Source organism: Python bivittatus, unplaced genomic scaffold (genome assembly GCF_059951505.1).
Source record: "Python bivittatus isolate LINGU-HERP-01145 unplaced genomic scaffold, Pbiv_v1 ctg000850_np1212, whole genome shotgun sequence".
Classification (NCBI taxonomy): Eukaryota; Metazoa; Chordata; class Lepidosauria; order Squamata; family Pythonidae; genus Python; species Python bivittatus.
The window spans coordinates 48,625,875-48,644,773 of record NW_028277112.1 but is presented as its reverse complement, the minus strand read 5'-3'; the positions used below and the strand labels follow the sequence as shown (position 1 = coordinate 48,644,773).

General features: G+C 37.0%; 1 protein-coding gene across 3 annotated transcripts in view; it reads left to right on the top strand.

Moving 5' to 3' along the window:
• The window catches only part of BNC2 (basonuclin zinc finger protein 2), a 405,072-nt gene that overhangs the window by 335,345 nt on the left and 50,828 nt on the right, over positions 1-18,899 (top strand). The window lies entirely within an intron of this gene.

The following is an 18,899-nucleotide window of genomic DNA, read 5'->3' as shown; positions in this document are numbered from 1 at the left end:
AAAATATTATGTAGATACTGTCTTTAAGGTTGCACCAAGTTCACCACAGTAAGTCAAATTTGAGAACATTCCTCTCACATAACTTAACCTGACTGTATTGCACATGATGTGTTTCTTCTGTGTGTGGTCTTATTTTCCCCTCTCTTTCTCTTCTTTTTTTCCCTGGAAGGTATATGCATAATTGGACAAGGCATTTTGGAGATACAAACATTTGAAAACTAGTGGTGTGGTTTCCCCTTTACCTTTTGATAAATGTTCTAAAGTGTTGGGAGGGGGAGGGGGTTCAAACAACATTTATTAATAAGTTGGAAAATTAATTATCTAGTTGATTAATCTTTCTTAGATGAGGGAATTGAATCTCTTTGAAGATTCTGGAGACGACTCAAAACCTAATTTTGGAATCTTCTGTCGCGGACTTTTGAACTCTGTAGTAATGTATCTGAAAGAGGAGCCAGGTGATTTCATTTTCCAAAATTGCCAGGGTGTTCGGAGTTTTTACTGTTTCCCATTGTTAAACAGCCACTTTACATACACATTCAATGTATGTAATACTCACATTGTGTATGTGTATGTATTTATATGTCATGCTTTATGTCTGAAGGGATCATTTTTATATGTGTAAAGCATTGCCCTCTTGCCCAGACTTTCTGGAAGATTAAAATATTTGGAGTAGAGGCAGAAGAGAAAAAAGTAAGCACATATGCTGTGGCACATGACTGAGTTTAAATAGATGGCCTTTTCACAGGAAAGAACTGGACCATCCATTTTTCTTTATTAATTGATAGGGCTCCTTTCCTGATTTCCATCTAACCCCACAGCACAAACATGTTCTGGCAACATCTATTTTAAAGTAGTAGTAGTAGTATTTTTATGTAGTATGTGTTTCTATCTAAGTGCAGTACAAGACTCTTTTTTCCCCCACAACAGCAACTGTGTGATGTAGGTTGGGCTCAGAGGGAGTGGCTGGCCCAAAACGCCATGGCTCAGGATGGACTACCACCTGAGTCTCCCTGCTCCTAGTCCAACACTTCAGCCACTACACCATACTGTCTCTGGTATTTTGTGCTGTGGCTCCATGACATTGTCTTCATCTCATTTTCAGCCATGAGTGAGACAACCTTAAATCATCCTTAAGTGTATCAGTGCTAAAATACTGTTTTCCTCTTTATTCCAACACCATCCAAGTGTAACCTCAAGGTGTATAAAATTTGTTGAGCTTTGTCACCTTAGAGGAAAGTCATGTGACAGCAGGGATTTGAAACAGAGGCAGGAGAGGCAGGTTAGGGATTGGCAATGGTGACAGCATATTTCATGCTGACGTACTTTTCTTCTGGCCCAGGAAACTTCAACTCAGCAGTGGGGAAAAGCCCATAAATTTCCTAATGCATTTCATGCATTTATAACTTCTATAAAACTTCATCAAACTAACAATTGAGATAAAGAGAAAATACCAGAAAGATTCTAAACAGGAATGCTGCAGTAGTCTTAACATCAACATTTTAGGTGGTAGATGGAGTGATGCTTATGAGTAATGTTCCTGCATCAGCAATGATGGCTTACAGTGTTGGCATATATAACCCTTGTCCTTACTAACTTTATCAAGACTTACAGCAGCATTGGCCATAATTAACCACACAAAAAAAAAAATGGTTGCACAAACAAATAGGAGGGTTTAGTGACTTTTGTTGTTTATTTTATAAGGTCTGTTTGAAAACAGCTTGCAACTGGTATGATATATTGTGAAATGTTACCATAGATAACCCTGTCTTCTTATTATCTACCCAGTCATCAGTTTTAAGTTTTTTGTTTTCTTTCTTGTAGCCAGTGATATTGTTAATACTTAAATGACCTCTTAGGCTGTCATGTTTTTGGGTTTTGTTTTTGAAAATTTGAGGAAAAAGTTAGGATGATGACACTGGTTATAAAGTGCTATTTATTTGCTTATCTCAGATGCACATTCTACCATCACAGTCTGAGGATTAACAGGCAGGACTGCTAATTTCGCCTTATATAAAGTTAACTGGAAGTGCCACTCTGAAAAACAGAGAATGTTTTTCCCCTAGTCACAGTTTTGCAGGTAAAAAGGAGATATTGGTAGTTAAAACAAAATATTAAGGGGGAATATATTACAAGATTCCTGTGTTAGCCCTGCCATTTCTTTCTGTGGTTATAACTCCTAGCCGGGCAATAACTCCTCTAGGATAGAAACACAGTTTTCTTTAGTAGATTAATACTGCATTGAAATATGAGCAGTTATGGTACTTTGATACCTTTTGTCAGTATTTATAATTTTCAGTTGATTACAGTGGGTTTTTCTGATTTTGGGTACATTTGTTTCAGTCTTTGACCCTAAAATTATAAATGTCTCTATGTGTGTGCGTGTGTGTGTATGTGTGTGTGTGTATGCATATTGTCTCCTTTCCCCACATTTCAAATATGTCTGTACTATCAAATGTAATAATGGTTGCTGGGACAAGATGTGGTTGTCCACTAAAATGGGAGATATGCAGGTTGAAGGACAAGAAAGTGGCTTTTTCCAGTGTGGGTCCCTTCAGATGGGTAGACTTAAATTCTCAGGATTCCTCAGCCAACATGACCATTGCTTAGATTTCTGGAAGTTAATGACTACATATATGGAGAGCACACAGGTTGGGGAAAGAGGTCTAATATTATAGAAAGTCATGAATGAACTCTTTAATTTTATTCATAGATTCAAAACTTGGCTTTTTGATGTTACAAGCATACCAAAATCCACACCAACCCATTGCAGATTACTGAAAGTTGGAGACAAATGCTGACATAAAAAGTATTTTCTTGAACAATACTCTAGAATTGAATAATCTTATCCATAAATATCTTCATCTGACATAACTGACTGCAGGAGTGAGAGTGGGATGTCATGCCATAGTAGATCATAATAGAATATAGAGACAGAGTTAAGTGCACTTAATTCAATGTTGGATGGTGTCCAGTCTTGCTTGAGGATCCAGAAGACCTACTTCAGGCATGAGTCCGCTTTTGCAAGGCACTAAAAGCCCACAGAATGTGTCAGCAGGGAATGCTACTGAAAACAGCTTCTTTTGGTAAGCAATTCCCCCTCTAGTTATAATGGGTTGAATCATTGCTAGAGCAAGATTCAGGTTCCCACTGAGCCATAAAGCTTATTGGGGATGTTTAAGAAAGGCATTCTTTATGGCAATATTATGAGGAGAGTATAGGTAGAGAACAATGTCATCTTGGTCTCCTTGGTAGAGAGGATATGAAGTAATGCATAAGTCCTCAGAGTCTGTATTCTTTAAATTTATTTATTTATTAACATGCTACCTTTAAAATGGAAGTTTCTCCCAAATAGCTTACATAACACCTAAAGAAATGACTAAAAGTTAAATGTAAAATGATGGTATACGACATATCTGAATATGAAGCAATACAACTAATAAATAATGCAATAATAACAGATAGCAACTTAAAACAGCTACAAAAATAGGGGCTAAAAAACAATAGTAAGATTAATTTTAATAAAACTCACTCCAGCTTTGGTAACTTAAATGGGGGAGTAAAACAGTCTGCTTAAACCTGAGGGTCTGTCCTGAGAAAACTACTCACCATGAGAGTCCCTGAAACAGAGCTTCTGGGGAAATAGGAAGAGGGCTCCCACATCGTGGACAAACTTGGAGATTTGAGGTATAAAAATTGTGGTGGGAGAATATATTAAATGTCCAGAGCTAATAAGACAGCAAATTGGACCCATGAAAATGGAGTACTTTAAGCTGAAATTTAGGTCTGACTCACACTTGTCCAGTTAATCACATGGAGAGGACATAGTGCTGTATGGTTGAAATGATTATTTATCATGGGAAAAGTCAACTTTTTTGCTTTTAAATAGAAACACTAAGCAATGTAAAGAAATTCCTCACTAAAGTACATTTCAAGTTATCTGCCTGTTTGTGCTGTTGTATTGTTTCCACATCTGTAGTGGGCCTTGATAAAAAGAATCTGCTGATCCTCAGAATTAGGGAAGAAGGAACAAGCCAACTTCATAGTGTTCTGGAAAAAATATAAAGGACATTTAAACAATGACTATCATTCTCAAAGAGAATGAGAAGGTAGTAGAGCAAATGACTCATCCTTCTTCAGCGTCCTCCACAACCGTTCTGACATTTGAAGCAAATGCTCATATCTCATCTAACATGAGATACAGTACTTTGAGAATAAATCAAATACAGTAATTTACAACCACATGTGTACCTGCAAAAATGAGGAACAAGTTATGCTATGTGTTCTTCCTCTTTTCCAGCTCACTTGGATGAAGAAAGGTATTTGGCTTATACTGAGTTGGATCAATCATGAATGTGCTGGTTATTTTATAGAGTGGCACAAAACTGACAAATGTATCTTCCAAAAGACAAAGGATTTTTTTTTCATGCTTTTCTTATGTTCTCTTTAGCTATCCAGGGGTATACTTACAGAAACAAAACCAAAAAATCCTGCAGGAGTGAAACTTGAATAGTCCAGGAGTATATCTAAAAAATGCATCCAAGGGGCATAGTTTGTGACATAGTATGCTTTCATGTGTTGGATGAATGGGTGTGTTGGGGAAGGAGAGTGCCCAATAGCTTTCTGTCCTTCAACAGTGGAGACAAACAAGAACCAACTGGTTAAATCTAGGATGCATGCAAAGTAAGACTCACTACTAAAGAGGGTGGTCTCCTTTTTTTACTTCAGGAATAAACAATAAAACCAAACCTGTCCTATTGGCAGACTGAATAGTATTTCTCTGAAACAACTGCATGACAGAAACTAGTATACTTACAGAGATGAAAAAGAAGAAAAGTAGGGTTGTTTGTTCCTAATCAAAGATTTTGGTTGAGATTCAGGTTTCCCCCTCCTTTTTTATTTTATTTTTTTGTTTGTTATAATTGAATGTAATTTTTTTTTTTTTGGTAAATCAGGCAAACAAAATAATAGATTAGTAATATAGCTTTGTTCAAACAGATTAAAGTAAGATTCAGTTTTCCATGCTGAATTTTTAAAAAAGATGCTTGCTGGGCCGGACTGCAATAAAGTAGAAGCAAATGAGCCAGTTCATGTTATGACTCTATGTGGTTTTTAGATCTCATATATTTTTATAAAACATACAGAAGAACTTCTGAAATGCTATATTGGGTTTTTTATATGCATAACAAGTAGTTTTTCCAATAAGGTAAAAATAATATTAAGTATGTTGTTCGAATTGTATGTTGGTCAGACCATTATTCTGGGTGCCTCTTATACAGAAGTGAAAATAGTATCCATAACCCTCAAACTATAGCTGAAGCTTTGAAAGAAACTAAGGAAATTTTAATATCCCCCTATTTGTGGTTAATTTTTAGAATTTGTGGTTTCTTTGAGCTTACAAAACTGTTGAGATAGAAAAGAAGTAAACACAGAAAAAGAATTGGATAAAAGGCCACAACGTTTTACATTATAGCATCCAGTTGGATTTCAGCCATGCTTCCTTACAGACAACCTCTCTGCTGATGGTTTTGTCTGCCAGATTAATTTCTGGGGCGTTATATGCAAAAGGAAGCCAATCTTGGAGTAGATCCAATCTCAGTCCTTGAGAACTAGGGACAGATGAAAGGTATGTTGCTCAGACCTCACCTGCCTTAGCCCCACTACTAGACTCAGCAAGGCAGAGCAATATCTCAGTGGCACAGAGGGAGCCACAATGGCATGGCCATCATGGGAAGTGTACCATCAGCCACACTGAAGTCTCTCTCTCTAGTCTTTACTGATACTTCCCATCCTTGTACTAGACATGTATGAAAACATCTGGTTAAAGCAGGAACCAGGTTTCTTAAAAAATCAGCTCTTTCTTATTAATCTTTATGCTGGTTTATGACCATAATAAAGATGGATTTGATTTTATTTGATTTGTTAATCTCAGATTGTGTACTAAATAGTCCCTCCCCTTCTTCCTCTTCTTCTTTTTTTTAGTGACCAATTTCTTAGACCTTGCCTAGGCGTAGGCTTCCTTAGCTCTTGGTGTGGATAAAATGCCTTTCTGTATGAATCTCTGTACTGCACATAACCGCCCTGCTATTGTTTACACTGTATCAGCCTTCCCAAGTCTGATATGACCTCCAGGTATATGAGATTCCAGTTTCCATAGTGCTCAGACAGCTTAGAACTGGAATTCAATATATTTAAAGAGAAGTTGAAGAAAGCAGATCTGTATCATAAGGGTGAAAGCGCTTTCTTCACATGTAGGATTTGTGGCTTTGTTTTGTTTCATTTTTTAATGTATCTACCAATAATTTGATGAATGAGACAAAGACGTATTTGGAGAAATGCAGGTAGGCATACTCATCCAATGGGAAGGGTTTAGTGTACCACTCTGCCAAGGATTAACCTGAATTTGCAGCTGCTGTATAATGTGACAAGAAGTTCAATCAAACCCTTTGATCTTTGGAAACTTTCAATTCATCGCAGTTTCTGCTCCACCCCTCTTTAGATAGCATAACCAAAGAGGCAAAATACCAGTAAACATTATTATGGAACCACTTTGAGATTTGATTTGTAGCTTATTTTAGGAGCAACCCAAAACCTCCCCCCCCCCCACACACACACACTACTCTATCATGCAACTATAAAGGTAATAATAACAATCATGGAAAGCAAAAGAATAAAGAGATTTGTACCACGAGTGCTGTTTTGTATAAGATCGACTATTTTGTCAATCACCATTTGGGTTACTTAATTATTTTCTTTTTGCATAGTCCAATGAATGCAAGCTCTTTTCGAAAAGTTCTCATGTGTGATCTCTAGGTAATTAAGATTTTTTTCAGAATGAAATTGGAAAAGGCATTTTTGAGATACAAGGCTTTCAAAACATTCATTTCTTTGTCTTTTTTTTTTTTTTTTACCATTTGAGCTGTTGTTATACTTACTTATTTAGCAACAACTCAAAAATACCTTGCTATAAGATTGCAGTTGTATGCAGCCTTATCTTTAACTAAGCCTTTTTGAATATGGTGGGACTAACTTGCAGAAGAAGAGGAGGTGGAGGAAGATATGATAGTGATCTAGAAGGGTTACTAAAATGGTATATTTTGACGGTGTGGAGAGGCCCTAGAGAGATGTTCAAGCTCTGGTATGAAAGTCACTTGGTTGGCCTCAGATGCATACACTTTGATTTTGGGGCTGGTAGAACATTTTTGTTATTCTGCCTCTAGTCTACAAAATGTACAGGTTTGGCTGGTATGGTGAATAAGGCTCTTTGCTTTCAATAGTATGTTAATTTGAGGAATGAGAATTCTATAACAGGGCTAGGTATATGCATATGTATGGAAGAGATGTTATATAAAATTGAAAATTGTATTCATCGTTATAAACCATAATAAAATCCGATGTATATTTCTGATGCCCGAGTAAAATAGTTTAGCTTCACACTTACATTATTTTGGTCTATACTTATAAGTAAAATCTCTGGCCAATTGTATCTCTTGGTTTTCTATCACTAAAGGTATGCATGAACTGCAGAATATACTGAAAATAGCTGTTCAAAGGGAGAGCATCTATAAACTTTCTCCATTTCTGCTGTTCATTTCCAATCCTCCTTGATCAGTTATGCTCAGATAATTCTAAAAATGCCATGCTAAGTGACAGCTTCTAGCTGACCTCAGAAAGCTATATAGCGTAGGACTTGGTTCATATCTGGATGGGAGATCACAGAAATCCTAGGGTTAGGCTGGGATGTTGAAAAAATATCATAGAAGAAGGCACTTGCAAAACACTTCCCTACGGTTGCCAAGAAAACTACATGGGCATATCCAGAAACCACCAGGGAACCAGCTCAACTCCAAAGAGATTTTAATTCTTAAAAGGGTTTCTCTTAAGATTGTTGTAACATTTTGTACTGAGTAGGGTCCCATTTTTATGCTCTAAAGTTTATGTATTTTAGAAAAGCTTTTTATCAAAATCCCTGATCTGCAAAATGATGGTGATGGCATATTTGCACAAGAATACAAGCTGTATCCTTTCTGCTGTACCACAGGAAAACTGCTATGGTCAGCTGGCAGTGTTCAAATGAACAAGTCCTCCTCCTCTTCCTCCTCCTCCTCCTCCTCCTCCATACTTTGTTTGTTCGTTTGTTTTTTGTCCTAGAGTTCTGCAGAACATAATTTGAAAAAAAGTGAATTACAATATGTGGCAAGAGAAGACTTAAAGCCACTCTGTGTTGCCAATATGTAGGAATAATAAAAAGTTCTACTGGCACTTTGTAGCATGGGCTGGGAGCCAATTTTTATGTGATTGTAGCTTTACAAAATCAGAAAACCCTGCAACTATTCCCCACACAGGGCCTTTGACTAGTAATTCATTCTAGTAAAATGAGGATAGGAAAATGGCCCAGTAGAAGTCATAGGTGCCATAGCTAATTACAAAGATACCAAAAAGATGAAACGGGCATAGTGACACCATGACTCAAGCAGTGCACTTTCAAATTTGCATCATGACTTTGCATGCAAATACTTAATGGTGCAGTTTATGCTGCAACATTGCGACAGATGATTCTTCCTTTGCACTCCCCACCCCACCCCACCCCATGGACACCTTTGGTGGCAGTAAAGGTGAAGCAACTTCTACTAGTGCTTCAGATCTTTTACAGAGTGATTCCATCCATGTTTTTTTTTTCAGAAATAAGCTTCTGGGAAATATCCATAGGATTTCAGCCTTAAAAAGGACAAATATTGTAATTACTCAAATCTCTGCTCCCTGCAAATCGGAAACGGGCCATATTCAAAATGCCCTGAAATGCCTGGTTTATGTAAGGAATGATTAACTCTGGGTAAGAGCCTGGGACAGTTTTATAAACTAGCATAATTGGCATTAAGAGGTTACCAAGTTTTTATAATGTAAGTCAAAGCTTGCAAGCTTATGTTACCAGTTAGACTGGGTTATCTAATGCATTGTAAAATAAAATCCAAGTAAAAGTAATTGTTTAAGATCTGAGCTTTAGAGAGTTATTACTAAGATAACAATAACTGTTGGGAGGAATTGCTGAAGGGTGAGGAAGCGGCAGACAGCACAGAAATCAGCTCAGTTGAATCCCCCCTTCTCTCCAACCCCCTGCCCCGCAAGTCCAAGATCAGCAAGAATCATCCTCAACGTATATTTGTTTTTTAAATAATTTGTAATATATTTTTATTTTTATTTATTTATAATTGTATTGATTATAGGCTGCTTTGGAAAGGCCGTCCTGTCAGGTAGGATATAAATCATTGAACTATACCAACAATGCCACTGGCATGAATCAGGGATGAAGAGCTGTTCCCTGGCTTTCTAATAAGTAATTCTTTCAAAAACTAGCAGTAAAGTTCTTGTTTACAATAAAAAATGTCTATTAGGTCACTCTTTTCAAGTCTTTAAGTTGTAATTATCTGGAGGAGGATTCCAAACTCAAATTGAATAGAGATCCAGGATAGTATAGCAGGTTCAAAACTTCATTCAGGCACAAACCACACTGGGTACTCCTAGGCAGGTCACTGTCTGTCAGCTGAACCTTGCAGTGGTAAATGCGGAAGAATTGTGAGTTCCTTGGAGGAAAGATACAATATAAATGAAAGAGACAATTAATATTAAACACTAACTCTCATATAGACTCCTGCTGAAGTCTCTGTCTTTAAGCATTAAAAAATCAGGAGTTTTTGAGTTAGTCTCTGGGACAAATCTAAGATAGAAGTTTAGATGTTTGAGTAGGACCAGGGAGTCTCAAGTTGAAATCCACTGATAGCCATGGAAACTCTCTGGGTGACTGTGGGCCAGTCACTCTCTCTCAATTCAACCTACGGTACTTCATTAGGCTGTTGTTGTGGAAAAGGCTTGGAGGAGATGGGAGTGTTCTGTTCCAAGCCCCACCTTTCCTGGAGGAAAGGTGGGTTATAAACCTAGCAAAATAAATGTTACAGTTGTGATTGCAAAATGAATTGTAACCCATGCACGCAGACACATAGAAAAGAGTATTGGTTCTGTATCTTTCTTTCAATTTGTTTCTCCTTTTTTCAGCATACAGTATATGTTTCTGTTAGCTATTGGGTTTTTCTGGACATCCTTTCTCTGATTAGATCAGTGATTGATCTCCACATTTTGAATCAGGAGGGAGCTGAGCTGTGTATGTCCTTTCATTTTATCCTACAAAGAATTATTCCTAAGCTAGTCTCATGGGAGACATAACTCATCACAGTCATTGAAAGTAACCACAGAACCAGAAATGGGGCTAATTATTATTACATGTACTTCCCTGTTATGTGTAATGTTTTTGCCTTCATTTATGATCAATAAATCTTTTGTTTCCTTAGAGGCTGCTCCGTGTGCTTTGGTGCATTCTTTCCAAACTGTTGTTCAGAAGACAGCATATGCCAAGTACCTATGTTTTGAAGAATGTGATTATTTTATTGGAATGCACATTAATTAATCCTGAAATCAGATCCTGTAATCAGATGCTGTGTGACTCTCTAAAGTTGTGTTCAGTAGCACAGAGTTTAAATATTTTAGCTTTATCACTCTGTGTGCTGGCAGCAAACAATTGTGTCTTAGTGAAGTCAGCATATGAACTCTGCTTGTGATGACATCTGGATGGCTTGTTTTATCTATAAGCACACTTGTAGACAAATGAAAGCAGACACATGTAAGGGCTGGGATGGCATCTTTGCCTCAAGCACTCTTTGACTGTACATATTCCAATATGTCAGGATCAGGGTGCATTTTTGTGTGTATATGAGTATGCATGCAGTAAAAATGTCCCATCTATACACCAACTACTGTGCTGCCTTTTTGAAACTTTGATGTATAAAAGACAAGGTATTGTTAAAAAAATTAGCATGAGACCAAATTTCAAAAAATTAAGTACTATCCTATATATTCGCCTGCAAAGTGGGATGGGATTAAACGATATACCAGGTTTTTTAATCTTCTTCTGAACCCACATATCTCCTTTTGTAACATCTCTTAGCAAATCTGTACATCTCATACTTCTGAACTGTTTTGCCACTCCTGGTAAGACACATATAATCAGAAAGTGGGGCGGGGGGGAGGAAAATGTTTAGATAATCTGTAGTCTTTCAGCTGGGTGGGAATTTCTTGCACTGGAGGAACTTCGTAGAAGACTTTTTCTGGGTGACATCAGCAAAAAATATGTTGATTTCTACACTCATTTCAGTCTTATTTCCATACCTATGAACCATGGCTTCAAAACTGCTATGCTTGCAAGCTTTGATACAAATAATTAGGAATGAATGGTTTGGAAGGTATCCAGAAGAGGGCAATATGGTGAAAGGCCTCAAAACCAAGTCTGATGAGGAAAGATTGAAGGAGGTGGATACGATTACCCTGAGGAAGTGGTACTTATGAGATAATTATTTTCAAATATTTGAAGGGATGTAACATAGATGACGTGGATGATAAATTTGCTGGGAGGAGGGGTATTATCTAAGTTGCCCTGGCGTCCATTTCCATAATAGCTATATTATTGAATATTATATAACCTATTTGAAGATTTGTGGAACATTAAGAACTGATGCTTGTGTTATTTTACTTTCTGTTTTCTCCCTATCCCTTTTCTTTCTGTGTCATATTTTTCTGGACTACCTTCCTGAAAGCAGGGATTGTTTGGTTCTTACTATTTTGAGAGTTGTTCCATCAAAAGAGATGAGTATAAATCTTTTAAATAATGCATACATATTTTCCTTTATCCTTTTTTTTTTTTTTTTTACATTTGTCCCTCATCACTGAACAGAGGAATTCCTATCCAAAATTGGCCATTCTGTCCTGCAGACAGTGGGTAGTGAGTGGGAAGAGGGTATATGTTAATTCTTTCTGACCCTACACGAATTCTATACACCAACTACTGTGCTGCCTTTTTGAAACTTTGATGTATAAAAGACAAGGTATTGTTAAAATATTTAGCATGAGACCAAATTTCAATAAATTTGGTGATATTTTTCACTAGCAAGGATTCACAATTACAGAGCAATGGCTCATAAATTATTGTAGTATTATATTCAAGTATAAAATGCTTTAGATTTGGGGTCCTGAACATGGTGCTACAGGTACTTCCCTTTGCATTTTCAAATTCCCTGCCCCATATGCCATTTTTAAAAAATTATATTCCTTTATTTCTTTTTAATGAGAATATGGCATGCTGCAAAACAAAATGACAGCCTCCAGCATTATCTGTTTCCAGCAGTAGTTCTGTGTCCCTCATGGCCCCTTAGTTATTCTAAGGAAAATAAAAATTTGCAAGTAGAGAGAAACAAGTTTTGTTTTGTTTTGTAGATGGACAAGGCTACTGCCATGATAGCCATTACCTGAGCAAACACTACCTTTCAGAAACTTCCAAATGTGCACACCAACCCAAAAGATCAAGCTTTAGAGACTGGGTGTGGAATAAAGGCTTTTCCTAGAATTCTTATTTCAATCTTCTCTAAAAGGGCTGCAAATTAAGAAATAACCGTGGAAGCCAAAAACACATGTTAATTTTTGTTCCCCAGTGGAGGAATTAGGGAGAGGAGGGGAACCATGCAGAAATAGGTTTGAGAAGTGCTACTAATAGAGGTGTTTTAAAATTTGAAGCAGTCTTTAATGATACTTTACTTTATCAGATGTTCTTCCATGAAGAGAAGCAGCACTGCTTTAGAAGCATCAGTGGAGGAGTTGGTAAAGCTTGCCTGGGTTTTTAGTAACAGAGAATCATTACGCTATTAACCTGGGAAATGTGCCCTTGTCCATTTCCTGTTGTGTCCCTACCACTCTACCATCAATCCATATTGAGTGCTTGGTATGCAGAGCCCATGGGCCCAGATAAGTACCTTGGTGTACAGGAAAGGGCACTTTTTTTGTTTTACATGCTGTTATCATGGGCGAGAGGAGGTGAGTGTGTAATCGCATCTGTACAGCAAATAACCATTTCTACCTACAAGGAGCAAATGGGCCCACTCAAATGGATGGGCGAGGGTTTATTAGCACTTGAGTGAGCTGAGAGATGGACGTAGATGTACCTGTTACACCAGAGACTTGAGGCTTTTGTACCTTTGCATGACTTTTCACTTAAAAACTACTGCTTGTGGTTCAGTGACTACATCACTCTATTTGTGCTCCTTTGCTTATAAGATTTTCCCAAGCTCTTCAGAGTTTCAGTGTCTGAAATTTTAATGCTGTAGCGTTAACCCCTTGGTAATGCTTTTGGATTGGAAAGCACATTAGCCTTAACTTGAAAGATGCAGTTTAATAGCCAACAGTAAATATTTTACCTTGTTCTTTCTGAGCCAGCTTTTTCTGGCATTAAATGAAGAAGAAAAGAAGCCCACTAAAATCAGACCTGAAGTATTAAATCCCATAAACTGTCGATAGGACAAATGCCACTATTTGCAACTGGCACTGATTTGTGTCTTATTTATCTTTGCTAACTTATAACCAATAACATGGGAGGTCAATTGCAAAAATGATAAATGTGGCCCCAACATACTGCTTGGGGTTAATTTCCCCAGCACTTTATGTGAAATTACTAAATCCTGTGTTTGGCAGAAAAAGGGGAATGTAGGCAAGACGGGGGAAGAGGAGAGGGGAAGTAAGAGCACATGGTATGAATATATGGGGTAGTTTATAGGATGAACCATGGAGATACAGTAGTGAAACACAGTACAGTATTCGTGGAGGATTCCAAATCACATTCTCATGTGCACCAAAGCTTCCTACTGCAAAGGCACGGTTAGCATGGGGATCATGTTTTCAATTATATCACCAGTAGGATGAGAAGAAAGAGGAGAGACTGCCCACTGTTTCTTGCAGCCAAGACTGAACATGCAAAGACAAACAGGACTATTGCAGCACCAAATGTAAGGTATAATCATGATGCTACTTTATAAGATTCAATTTTTTCCCCAATCTGACAAGTGAATCTTTCTGTTAGAACTGAATTTCTTTACAATATTTCACATGAATCAATATTGATGGCTTGAATTAAATTAAAAATTCCCTGGTCTATGGTCTACTTATGTGCCTATGGCATATAGGAAAAGGTGATATACCTTGAACTATTTCTAATAGCTATACAAATTCAGATTTTAGCATCTGAATATAAGTACATTAATAACTTCTCCCACCATAAAGTGGGAAACTGTTGTATTTTCAAACATGCTGTGCACATGAGTATCTCTGGCATAATCCTGTTGGTATCTTGCTGCTCAAGGTAATAAATTAAAGTGATGGAATTCTTAGTCTATTTACTTAATTTTGATCTACACACAACCATTGAAAAACCCTCATAGCTAGTGCAGCCTACAGCACTTTGCGTATTTAATTTATGCCTTGTACTCCCTAATTAATAAATGTCTGTACATTAAATTATCTAAAATTATTACACTAAACATTGTTTAATCTTATAATCTGCAAGATGTTCTGGCCTGAAGAAGTATAGAGAGTATTTCTTCTGCAGAATAAATTTGAGTAACCTACTAATTAGAAGGACTAAAACTGAATAATGCTGCCTTTTTTCCAGGATGAATTAGTATGAAGTCTCTTTGTCTTTATGTAAACTGCTCATAGAATGAAGAAATCTATTCATTACACAGGTTCCCACCACAAAAACCAACATAAAACCCTCTCAACAGATGAGGGGGAAAATCCTGATAATTTCAGTCCTGGCTGGCGTGGGTCTTCCGGGCTGTGTGGCCGTGGTCTTGAAGTTTTGTTTCCTAACGTTTCGCCAGCATCTGTGACTGGCATCTTCAGAGGGCAGGAGCACAGACAGGAGCAGTTCTCTCTGTGCCCCAGACTGCTCCTGTCTGTGCTCCTGCCCTCTGAAGATGCCGGTCACAGGTGCTGGCGAAACGTTAGGAAACAAAACTTCAAGAACAGGGCCACACAGCCCGGAAGACCCACACCAGCCATTGTATGCCGGCCGTGAAAGCCTTCGACAATACAATTTCAGTCCTACCTGCAGGCATAATATACCCCAGCTACTGTGACTCTTGATTCTGACCATCAAATGATTCCTCATCCCTCTTTATTTTGCTAGAATTGGGGGATTGAGGTGAAGTTGAAAAATATTGCATACAGAATTTGAATTTAGATGAGGCTATTTCAACTGGAGACACTAAGTTCTGATAAGTCTTTCTCAGTCTTATAAATAAATATTCCTGCCTTTGGAAACTCTAAGGATTGAATGTAGGACTATAGCCATGCTTTATAATAACATATGTAAGTATCTATAGGCTGTACATTTACCTGTGATTTGTAAATGTCAGCAAGTAAGAGCACTTGGCTCACTTTGGGAGCAAAAGCTAAGCAGGGTTGGACTTGGCTAGTACCTGGATGGGAGATCACCAGGAATTCCAGGTCTATAGACTAGTTTGTGCTAGCAAAAACGCTGAAGAGGGCAATAGCAATCCATTTATGTACTGTTGCCAAGAAAACTGAATGGACATGTCTGTGATATCACAAAAATACACCCTCTTTATGATTTTTAGGCCATTCCCTTCTCTCCAGAATGAATCCTGCAAAGAGTATGGATGAAACCTTAATAATAGACATTGCTGCCTCCTTGTCAGCCTTTCAAGGTAGACCATGTCAGAAAACTTACTGATCTGACTATCATAAACCATTAAACGTGTTGAACAGTTTTAAAAAATACTTTCTAATGCATATACTTGTCTACACATAAAAATAGATTTTGAAATAAAGTTGGGAGATAAGTACATTTTTTTTTCTCCTTGAGAAACATTGAGCTGGTATGATTTTAACTGGCAAACTATCTTGATTCTAACTAGTCCTGAGTTGCTAGTGGGTGATAGGAGCTATACAAATTCCTGCCCTGCTTTGTCATTTCTAAGTTTGTGTACAGTTAATATATAGATAGTTTGATCAGAGCAACTTTCCATAAGGAAGGATGGCCTTAAAGAGCGAAAGTTACTGACTCTAGTTCTTAGGGAGCAAACCTCTCACCCTCGTACAGATGTTATCTAGTTGGGTAACGAAATGTCTGCAAGCAAACAACCAAGCTCAGAGAGCACCAAGCCCTTCATGCTCTAGTCCTTGTGCCATATTTCTGAGCATTTTTTTTCTCTCACAGATATCCAGGAATTAAAGACAAGATGTTATCTAGTGCTCATGGAGACATCTGAAAAATAAGCAGGCCCATTTTGTGTACTGATCACCGTATTTAATTCAAGAATGCACTCGTTTTAATTTAGCTTTCTTTACTAGTTTTGTGGATACTGACCACATAGCCAGATGCATAGGCATGGCTGATATCCCAAGATGTAACAATACTTTAAAGTTCATTTATTTGGTACATACGTACATACATATATTGCAAATATAATATATATAACTACACAGTGAGTCATCCCCTGTTGTTTTAAAACTATGGTTTATGACTTAATGTGTTGTGAGAACCCTGAGAATCGTGATTTGCTCAAACAAAGGCTAAATTGTGGTTTAATGTAATATGTGGACCTAGCCAGGGTCTTTTGATTACTACCATTAGAAACCATCTGTTTGAGAGCACCAAGGAGTTTTTAAAAATAGGAAAGAATTCAAAGATATTGCCTTTGAACTAAAGAGATATTAATAAATTATGAATTAGAATAGGTTCCTTAGTAGGTGCTTTTTTTCCTTGAAATAGATATCGTTTTGGCTTTTAATATCTGCAAAGAACATAATCCAAATTTGAAATACCCACAGTATGCTCTATTTTCTAAGCATTGTGCAGTAATATGAATAAAAAACAATTCAATTGATTAAGTTTGAAGTATTACGGTACTTGCAAAGATAATTCAAATCAACTAGCACCATGGTCATACACCATGGTTGTATGAACTCGCTACGCAAGCTAATAAAGGGTACGATCAAAAGACACATATTCTGCATAATTTCATTCAGTAAATATTTTCATTTCAACAGTATCATATTTCCCCCTTATCTGCCTTGTTTCGCCTTGGAAGTTAAGCAGAATTAGGAAGAAGACAATAGCAAGCCACTTATATACTGTTGCCAAGAAAACTGCACAGATGTGTCTGTGACCAGGAGTTAGCTTGACTTGGGGTTTCTTTACCTTTTAATGTAGATATCAAAGAAATTCCCATGTGATATGTGTATGTGTATTTGTGTGTGTGTGTGTGTGTGTGTGTACATAGAGATAGAGATTAGATACAGATGTAATGTAAAGATATAGATAGGTATAGATATAGATATAGCATGCTGTGCATATGTGATAGAAACGGGTTGAAAATAAAAATGACACTATAATTAAATCTTTGTATAATTCTCTAGTATCCCATTTGATATACTATGTATTATTTTGCCTTTCATCTCAAAAACATATTGTAGAATAGGAAAAATGTAGAAATATAACCAGAAGGAATACATACATACATTCAAACATAAATACACTCCCACACATACATACACACACACACATGCACGCACACACAACATGCATACATGTACATACAGTACACAGAGAGAGAGAGAGAGCTACAACATCCATATGATGGAATATTTAAGAATTGGGGCCACTGTAATTAAAAAAAAAAAAAAAAACCAGGTGGCATACGATTGAGATTTATTAAATTTAAACTTTTAATTTTAAAAAGTAAATGAAAATATTTTCTCCAGCTCTCTTAACACTAGAATGAGCATAATTAATGTGATTAAAATAGATTCAGAATGGAGAAAAGAAAGTAGAATTAAGAGAATGTTATTGGTATATTTATAATTTGAAACACACACTAAAGCAGTAAAGTAGCAACAGGGTATTACAGATTAAAACCAGATTAAAACTGAATTTTTCTCTAACCAAGATTTTTTTTTTTCTGACAGATTTAGGAAAGTAAGAAAATGATAGGCCTCCTTCAAAAAGGTGCTTCAAAAATAAGGTGCAGACACCAAAAAGGCCCTATATGCAGCTTTTATTGATAATAAATGTTGATATATTCTGGATGCAAGGTAGACTACAAATGGTGGTTTTTAAATCCTCTTCAGAGAACCCTACATGACACATACTGTGATAATCCAGATATGAAATAATTCAGCCAAGTCATTCCTAGCCATAGCCAAGATTTGTGCATCCCAAGAAAAGTCTGATCGAGAAGAATCCCAAATCTGCAAAACTGTGTTTTCAAGGGGAGTGCTACTCAGCCCAGCAATTTTTTGATCAACTCTGTTTTGCTGGGTATCTCTTTCTCTGGACAATGGTTCAACTTTGGCAGCCTTCTTGGAGTGATATAGGAAATATAGACATCCACTTACTGGTTATATTGAGATCCGAATCCCTAGCTCAGTGTTGTCCAAACTTGGCCACTTTAAGATGAATGGACTTCAACTCCCAGAATTCCCCAGCCAGCCATGCTGGCTGGGGGATTCTGGGAGTTGAAGTCCACTCATCTTAAAGTGGCCAAGTTTGGACAACACTGCCCTAGGTAAACTCTGCCCGCAGCTTCGTATAAATTTTATGTAGCATGTAAATCAAAATGTTGTATGGCAAAATGGTCCCAATATTAACTTGTAGTATACAGAAATTCCAGCATTAAAGGACTCTGATTTATTAATTTTTTGAGAAACGAATCTTCAAATGTTTGCCATGTTTTTAATTTGTGAAGTACAAAGAATAACAGCAGCTTTTAATTATGCATTTTGCAAAATGCCACTCTGAATAAGAAAAATTAAAATAGTAGATCGAATAGTAAATTTGAACAGAGGCTGGGAATGAGCTGTAGGATAATGCTAATGGCTTTGCGTCTTCCTGGCATTATGTCAATAATGGCTCTAATCACATTAACTAGAGAGGCCATTACTGTATTCTCTTCAGTGGCATGTTCCATAGCAACATATTGTTCACCTTATAATAACTGTTGTTATGT